Source organism: Sciurus vulgaris (assembly GCF_902686455.1).
Source record: "Sciurus vulgaris genome assembly, chromosome: 13".
NCBI classification, from domain to species: Eukaryota; Metazoa; Chordata; class Mammalia; order Rodentia; family Sciuridae; genus Sciurus; species Sciurus vulgaris.
This window is the reverse complement of record NC_136474.1, coordinates 32,960,316-32,969,144: the sequence shown is the minus strand read 5'-3', so window position 1 is coordinate 32,969,144 and position 8,829 is coordinate 32,960,316.

The following is an 8,829-nucleotide window of genomic DNA, read 5'->3' as shown; positions in this document are numbered from 1 at the left end:
TTGATTGGATTGTTTATATTCTTGGTGTAGAGTTTTTTGAGTTCTTTATAGATTCTGGAAATTATCGCTCTATCTGAAGTATGAGTGGCAAAGATATTCTCCCACTCTGTAGGCTCTCTCTTCACATTACTGATAGTTTCCTTTGCTGAGAGAAAGCTTTTTAGTTTGAATCTATCCCAGTTGTTGATTCTTGCTTTTATTTCTTGAGCTATGGGAGTCCTGTTAAGGAAGACTGATGCTAAGCCAACAAGGTGAAGATTTGTACCTACATTTCCATCTATACGATGCAGGATCTCTGGTCTGATTTCAAGGTCCTTGATCCATTTTGAGTTGAGTTTTGTGCAGGGTGAGAGATAGGGGTTTAATTTCTTTCTGTTGCATATGGTTTTCCAGTTTTCCCAGCACCATTTGTCGAAGAGGCTATCTTTTCTTCATTGCATATTTTTGGCCCCTATGTCTAGTATGAGAAAATTGTATTGATTTGGGTTTGTGTCTATGTCCTCTATTCTGTACCATTGATCTACCTGTGTACTTTGGTACCAATACCATGCTGTTTTTGTTACTATTGCTTTGTAATAGAGTTGATGATCTGGCATTATGATACCCCCCGCTTCGCTCTTTCTACTGAGGATTGTTTTAGCTATTTTGGGTTTCTTATTCTTGCAGATGAATTTCATAATTGCTTGCTCTATTTCTGTAAGGTACATCATTGGGATTTTAATTGGAATTGCATTGAATCTGTATAGCACTTTTGGTAGTGTGGCCATTTTGACAATATTAATTCTGCCTATCCAAGAACATGGGAGATCTTTCCATCTTCTAAGGTTTTCTTTAATTTCTTTCTTTAGTGTTCTTTAGTTCTCATTGTAGTAGTCTTACACCTCTTTTGTGAGATTGATTCCCAAGTATTTTATTTTTTTCGATACTATTGTGAATGGGGTAGTTTTCCTAATTTCTCTTTCTGAAGATTCATCACTTATGTATAAAAATGCATTGGATTTATGAGCTTTGGTCTTGAAACCTGCTACTTTACTTAATTCACTTATGAGTTCTTAGAGTTTTCTGGTGGAATTTCCAGGTTCCTTTAAATATATAATCATGTCATCAGCAAACAGGGATAGTTTGAGTTCTTCTTTTCCAATTCATATGCCTTTAATTTCCTTGGTCTGTCTTATTGCTCTGGCTAGAGTTTCAAGGACGATGTTGAATAGAAGTGGTGAAAGAGGGCATCCCTGCCTATTCCAGGGGGAATGCTCTCAGTTTTTCACCATTTAGAATGATATTGGCCATGGGCTTAGCATAGATGGCCTTTACAATGTTAAGGAATATTCCCACTACCCCATTTTTTTTCTAGTGTTTTGAGCATGAGGGGATGCTGTATTTTATTGAGTGCTTTTTCTGCATCTATTGAAATAATCATGTGATTCTTAACTGTAAGTCTGTTGATATGGTGAATGACATTCACTGATTTCCAGATATTGAACCAACTTTGCATCCCTGGGATAAAACTCACTTGATCGTGGTACACTATCTTTTTAATATATTTTTGTATGCAATTTGTTAAAATTTTGTTGAGAATTTTTCCGTTGATGTTCATGAAGGATATTGGTCTGAAATTTTCTTTCCTTGATGTGGCTCTGTCTGGTTTAGGTATCAGGGTGATATTGGATTCATAGAATGTGTTTGGGAGGGTTCCCTCCTCTTCTATTTCATGGAATGCTTTGAGGAGTATTGGAATGACATCTTCTTTAAAGTTTTTGTAGGACTCGGCTGAGAACCCATCTGGTCCTGGGCATTTCTTTGTTAGTAGGATTTTGATGATCTCTTCTATTTCATCGCTTGAAATTGATTTATTTAAGTTGTGTATACCCTCCTCATTCAGTTTAGGTAATTCATATGTCTCTAGAAACTTGTTGAAGTCTTCGAGGTTTTCTGTCTTCTTGGAGTATAGATTTTCAAAATAGCTTCTAATTATATTTTGTATTTCACTTGTGTCTGTTGTGAAGTTGCCTTGTTCATTCCGAATTTTAGTAATTTGAGTTTTCTCTCTCTTTCTCTTCGTTAGTGTGGCTAAGGGTTTTTCAATTTTGTTTACTTTTTCAAAGAACCAACTATTTATTTTGTTAATTTTTTTGATTGTTTCATTTGTTTCTATTTCATTGATTTCAGCTCTGATTTTAACTATTTCCTGTCTTCTACTACTTTTGGTTTTGGTCTGCTCTTCATTTTCTAGGGCTTTGAGCTGTAGTGTTAAGTCGTTTGTTGATTTCTACTTCTTTTGTTGAATGCACTCAATGAAATAATTCTTCCTCAACTGCTTTCACAGTGTCCCAGAGATTTTGATATCATGTGTCTTTGTTCTCGTTTACTTATAAGAATTTTTTAATTCCCTCCTCATGTCTTCTGTTATCTATTCATCATAAAATAGCATATTATTTAATCTCCAGGTATTGGAGAAGTTTCTGTTTTTTTATTCTGTCATTTATTTCTAATTTCAGTCCATTATGATCTGATAGAATACCAGGTGGTATCTCTAACTTCCTCTGTTTGCTCACAGTAGCTTTGTGGCATAAAATATGGTCTATTTTAGGGAAGGATCCATGTGCTGCTGAGAAGAAAGTGTATTCGTTCTTTGTTGGATGGTATATTCTATATATGTACGTTAAGTCTAAATTGTTGATTGTGTTATCGAGATCTATGGTTTCATTATTAAATTTTTTTTTTTGGAGGATCTATCCAATGATGAGAGATGTGTGTTAAAATTGCCTAGTATTATTGTGCTGTGGTGTATTTGATTTCTGGAATTAAGAAGGATTTGTTTGACATACATGGATGAGCCAAATTTCGGGCATAGATATTCATGATTGTTAAGTCTTGCTGATTTTGCTTCCCTTAAGCAGTATGAATTATCCTTCTTTATCCCTTCTGACTAGTTTTGGCTTGAAGTCCACATTATCTGAAATGAGGATGGATTCTCCAGCTTTTTTGCTGTGTCCATGTGCATGGTATGTTTTTTCCCATCCTTTCAAGTTTAGTCTATGGGTATCACTTTCTATGAGATGAGTCTCTTGCAGGCAGCATATTGTTGGATTTTTCTTTTTAATCCAATCTGTCAGTATATGTCTTTTGATTGCTGAGTTCAGGCCATTAACTTCCAGGTTTATTATTGTGATATGATTTGTATTCCCAGTCATTTGACTCATTTTTGTTTTTTGTCAAGATTTGGTTTCTCCTTTATTTGGCTATTCCTTTAGGCTAGTTGCTCCCATTGCTGATTTGCATCATTGTTTTTCATCGCTTCTTCATGGAATATTTTGCTGAGAATGTTCTGTAATGCCAGCTTTCTTTTTGTAAATTCCTTTAGATTTGTTTATCATGGAAGGATCTTATTTCATCGACAAATCTGAAAGTAAGTTTTTCTGGGTATAAGATTCTTTGTTGGCATCTGTTTTCTTTCAGGGCTTGGTAAATGTTGTTCCGAGCCCTTCTAGCTTTTAGGGTGTGGATTGAAACATCTGCTGGTATTCTTATTGATTTCCCCCTGAATGTAATTTGATTCTTTTCTCTTGCGGCCTTTAAAATTCTGCATTTATTTTGTATGTTAGGTGTTTTCATAATAATGTGCCTTGGTGTGGGTCTGTTGTAATTTTGTGTATTTGGAGTCCTATAAGCCTCTTGTACTTGGCTTTCCATTTCATTCTTCAGATTTGGGAAATTTTCTGATATTATTTCATTGAATAGATTGTTCATTCCTTTGGTTTGTTTCTCTAAGCCTTCCTCAATCCCGATAATTCTTAAATTTGGCCTTTTTATGATATCCCATAATTCTTGTAGATTCTGTTCATGATTTCTTACCATCTTCTCTCTTTGGTCAACTTTGTTTTCAAGATTAAATATTTTGTCATCAATATCTGAGGTTCTGACTTCCAGGTGTTCTATCATATAGGTTATGCATTCTATGGAGTTTTTAACTTGGTTTATTGTTTCCTTCATTTGAAGGATTTCTGTTTGTTTGTTTTTTTTCAATGTCTCTAACTCTTTATTGAAATGATCTCTTGCTTTCCATATTTGCTCTTTTAACTGTTGATTGGTGTGATCATTTAATGCCTGCATTTGCTCTTTCATCTCCTCCTTCAATGCCTGCATTTGCTCTTTCATCTCCTCATTTGCTTCCCTGATTGTTTTAGTTATGTACATTCTGAATTCCCTTTCTGACATGTCTTTGGCTGTGCTCTCACTGGGTTTTATTGATATAGTATCTAGGTTTGTTCGGGACATTTTCTTCCCTTGTTTTCTCATATTGGTCAGATGTCAGTGGGACTCTGAGATATTGCAGATTTCCTCTATTGGCTTATAGTGTCCCTGTGCATTTCCAGTGTATCACCTCTCAACCTTCAGTAGCCTGAAGTCTTGGAGGAACATGATAATGCAGTGTTTTCAAAGAAAGCTGCCCCTAGCCTGCTATTGCTTCCAGGGCATGGAGCTGGCTCTGTGTGGAAAGACTCTCACTGGGTGGTCTGCTCTGAAAAAGTGGCCGTGAATGGAGCCTGCCACCTGAGGGAGCAGGGCTGCTTGGGGAAGCCCTGACTGCCTTGTCCCATTCTGTGAAGCTGCCTGCAGGCTGGAGCTCACCACTGGCTCCAGGACTTGGAGCTGTTTCTGTGAAGAAAGGCTTTCACTGGGGAGCCTGCTCCGAGAAGCTGGCCATGTGGGAGGAGCCCACTGCCAGAGGGAGCAGGGCTACCTTTGCAGACTCTAGCTGCCCTGCCCTGCTCTGAGATATAGCCCCTATCCAGGCCTGTTGCCTGGGCCGAGCTTCACCTTGTGGGGGAGACTCACCCCATGACTCTATTTTAGCCTGAGTCTCTCAATGCCTCCCCATTTGAATCCTGGGTTCTGGAGTTACAGGAGATGCAGTCAACCTCTACTTTGCCATCTTGGATCACCCCATGAAAAGAGCCAGTGTCTGGAGGGAGCAGGCTACCTGGGGAAGAATCTAGCTTACCTGCCCTGCTCTGAGACACTGCTCTGGTGCCCGGGCCAAGCTTCACCTAGTGGGGGAGACTCACCCCCTGGCTCTATTTTAGTCTGAGTCTGTCAAAGCATTCCTTTCTTCAATCCTGGGTTCTGGAGCAACAGGAGATGCAGTCACCCTCTATTCTGCCATCTTGGATCACCTCTTATCATGTATTTTTTATTTTTATTTTACTTCAACTAGTTAGAATCTATCAAGAATTATAATTCCATAGATTAATCCCAAATTATTTGAGAGCAAAAGTATAAGCTAATTAATCTCTTACCAAATGTATTATAATTTACTATGAAGCAAAAACTTATGAATTAAAATTCTGAATAACATGATTGATGAAAAGTAATGATTATTATATTCTTAAAAATCTAAGCAATACTTCAGAAGTAGCATTCATCATTTAAAAACCACCCTGAATATAATTAAGATAGATCTTTTATAAATCAATGTGGATTTATCTAGGTGCTCATTAGAAATAAAAGATTTTAATACATTGGTTCAACAGTCACACATTTCCAGTGATGCAAGTAAGTGACCAGTTTAATTCCCAAAACCTCAATATGTAGACACAAAGATCTACCAGATCCTCAAAGAGAAGAAACAGTTGCTCTGAATGTATTTTTATCTATTCTGTTTGGATAGAAAAGTGGTTTACTGTGTAACATTGGGATCTTGGGAGAGGAGGATTTAAGCTGGGATGTCGGTGGGATTTGAGGGAGGTTTAAGAGGCAGGCAGGAATCTGCCTAAAAATGAAATGATATCTGGGGGTGGAGGTAGAGGTGTGAGGATGGGGAGGTTTGATGGCTTTTATATATAACATGTTAATCTTAAGATGGACAAATGAGTCTGAATTTAGTCACTTTTTAAAAATTCAGTCCTCTTTTTTTCTGAACATTCTGATCTTTCTAGCTCTTTCCATTCTTTTACAGACCTTTATCTTCCAGTCTCCTAGACAGGACAGATAGAGAAGGTATTGCTGACTTTGAGAAAAAAATGAAGTTTAGCAAAGGGAAAGCAAAATGATGTCAAAAGCAACTAATTATTTAGGCCAGAATAAAAAGTTCTTCATGTTAATTGACCCATATCATCCCTGTAGTCTATTTTCCATTCTAGTTTCTCCTTGTAGTTTCTTCATCTTTTGTTGTACTTAGTGTGTTTTACTAGTATATCACTGGTGTTGTTTGTTCTGTTTTGTCTGCTTGCATTGTAAAAGGAAACTTTAAATTTTTTGTTCCTTATAAAAAATATTGTCATTTAACTGACAAATTGCATTTGTAGAAAAGACTCAAATATAAAAGCTTAGTTTATTTTGAGTGTGATGTAACAGAACCAATCTTAATTTAATTTTCCATCTCCAAATTAGGATTCTAACATAAAATTGCCTGCTGAGTTTTAGAAGCTGTGAAGTTAAAAACCAAAAGCTGAACATTGAGAATTTAGCATACAGAATGGGAAGCAATAAAGTCTTAGAATAATGACTGTCAAATAGTGCTTCTTCCCTGGCAAAATGGTTTTCAGTTTCAAAGTCTAAACAGAATTGCATTTACAGTTTGACTGGAAGGTACATTTTAATAGTGGTCAATAAAAAGTAAGATCACAAATCTCTTGAAACTTGAATTAAGAACTCTAAAAATAGAATAAAATATATTACCAATAAATACTGGATTTCTGCTATAGCAAAACTTCTGACATCCAAAAATATCAGTCTCACCTTGAGCCCTGAGAAATGGAGTCAACCTTCTATGAACTAAAACCTCTGAGCACAGGAGTCAATAAGTGACAAATATTGTGCTGGTTTACCCTAGCTTTGCTAGTGTGTGATGGAACACACCTTTGAAATTCCACAGCATGCTTCAGAAGACATTGAACTTCTGTTAGATGGAAATGAGGAGGATTGTGAAAGGGACAGAGAAATCACTAGCCAGCAAGGTGAAAAGGTAAGAGAATGAGGATCCCCAGAGAAGCCATCATTCCCACATTCTGCATCTTACTTTCTTTTCATAAATTGCATTCCCTTCCACCATCTGTGAGTGTCACCTGGACCCCAGGCAGGACTGGCAATGAACAGGGCTCACAGATTTTAGAAATAGACTTAAGAACCCCCATGCTCTTGGTCTTTGATTTAACATTCCGAAGATTCTGTCTTAAGGAAATGATTAAAAAGTAAGCTATACTTAAAATGGCATCAAATGAAAAGTCCTAAAGATCAACAAAATGGATTAAGAATGAAACAAAACACAGTTACTTAAAAAAGAAATAAAACCCTATGCTTTGGAAGACAAAGGAAGGTCTTTAAGGAAGAATACTTAGTGAAGTAAGGAGAATGAAAAACTAAATGGATTGACTCCAGAATTTAAAGTTTATCTTTGTGCTTTTCTTGATTTTCCAAATTTTATTAATGAAGTATCATTAATTTATAATCAGGAAAGAAAACTCAAGTTGCATTTGTAAAATTTCTAAAATATATGTAGGCACTGCAGAATCTCTCTCTTTTTAAAGGTTAAATATTTAGTAACTCATTTGAATTTGTGTTTTTCTAAAATTATTTGAAACAGACTTCATCAAAAGACATCTGAATTGTGTGGCCTTGGCAAATTTCTTGACCAAGCAAAGTGTCAGTGCTTGGAACAAGGTGAGCACCCAAGGAATGATAGCCCTTATACAATGATAAAATGCAAGATTCACTGGTAGAGAGCTCCCTCACACATGGAAGACCATGAGTTCAATCTGCTGCATGCATGCACATACAGGGAGAATTATGTTTGCCTAGGCAATTTACAGAGCTCTTGTCTCATGGCAATCTAAGGAAGAATGAAGTTAATGAAGTCAGAGATGCTACAAACCCTGCACTATTCCTGAGTGTCCAGGACTACAGTGAACAGTTGCTGAATAATTTAGAAAAAGAGAGATGAAAGGGGACAAAGTCACACTTTCTCTAGAGAGCATGGTTTTGGGCTACATTTACTAAAAAATGAGTAAGAAAATGAACCAGTAGAACCCTTGGGAAGGAGAGGGCAATGTGCAGTTCCAGTGGCCTCAAGGACTCCACCAACTTCAGAGACCTCAGGCAACCTCATATGTAGGTGGGACTGTGCAGTTGGATGGTTTCTGCTACCCCTGTTTCCTTTCTCCTTTAGGTATTTTCATTCTTGTTAATCAATGTAAACATCTTTTTGTAACATACTCAAAATTACAAATGCTCAGATTACAGCTGTATATTTTTTATTAATGTAACAAATACTTAAGAAGACAATGCTCAAATGAGAAGAAGGGAGAAGTGAGTTATATATATATATATATATATATATATATATATATATATATATATGGAGAAATATAGAGTGAGGAGGAGAGTGAGTGAGACAGAGGAGAAAATACAGAGAGGGACAAGGAGAGATGTAGAGAGGGAGAAAGAGAGGGGTTGATTTGTCATTTAGAATTTCTGAATTCACTGGCTATATGCAAACCAATATGGTTACACATCCAGTCCTCCTGAGCCCTCTGAAGGATTTTGTCTACATTTCTCTGCTGCTGGCTATTTGTGATTCTGATTAGGTTCATGAATGGAAGGGAGTTGTCAGTGGGGAAGAAGGGTAAAATCAGAAAGCAATGTGAAAGGTAGGAGGCAAGTGGGAATTGGGATGGGACATGGAATAAGGGAGTCCTTAGGGACTGTGAATTTGGGATAAGATGGAATGAAGGCTCTTGCAATTGCCTTGAAGTTAGGGACTTCAGGGATATAAATGGATGAAAGAGGTTCTAGGAGATGTTCTTGCCATGTTTTGTAGTTTAAAGTGTT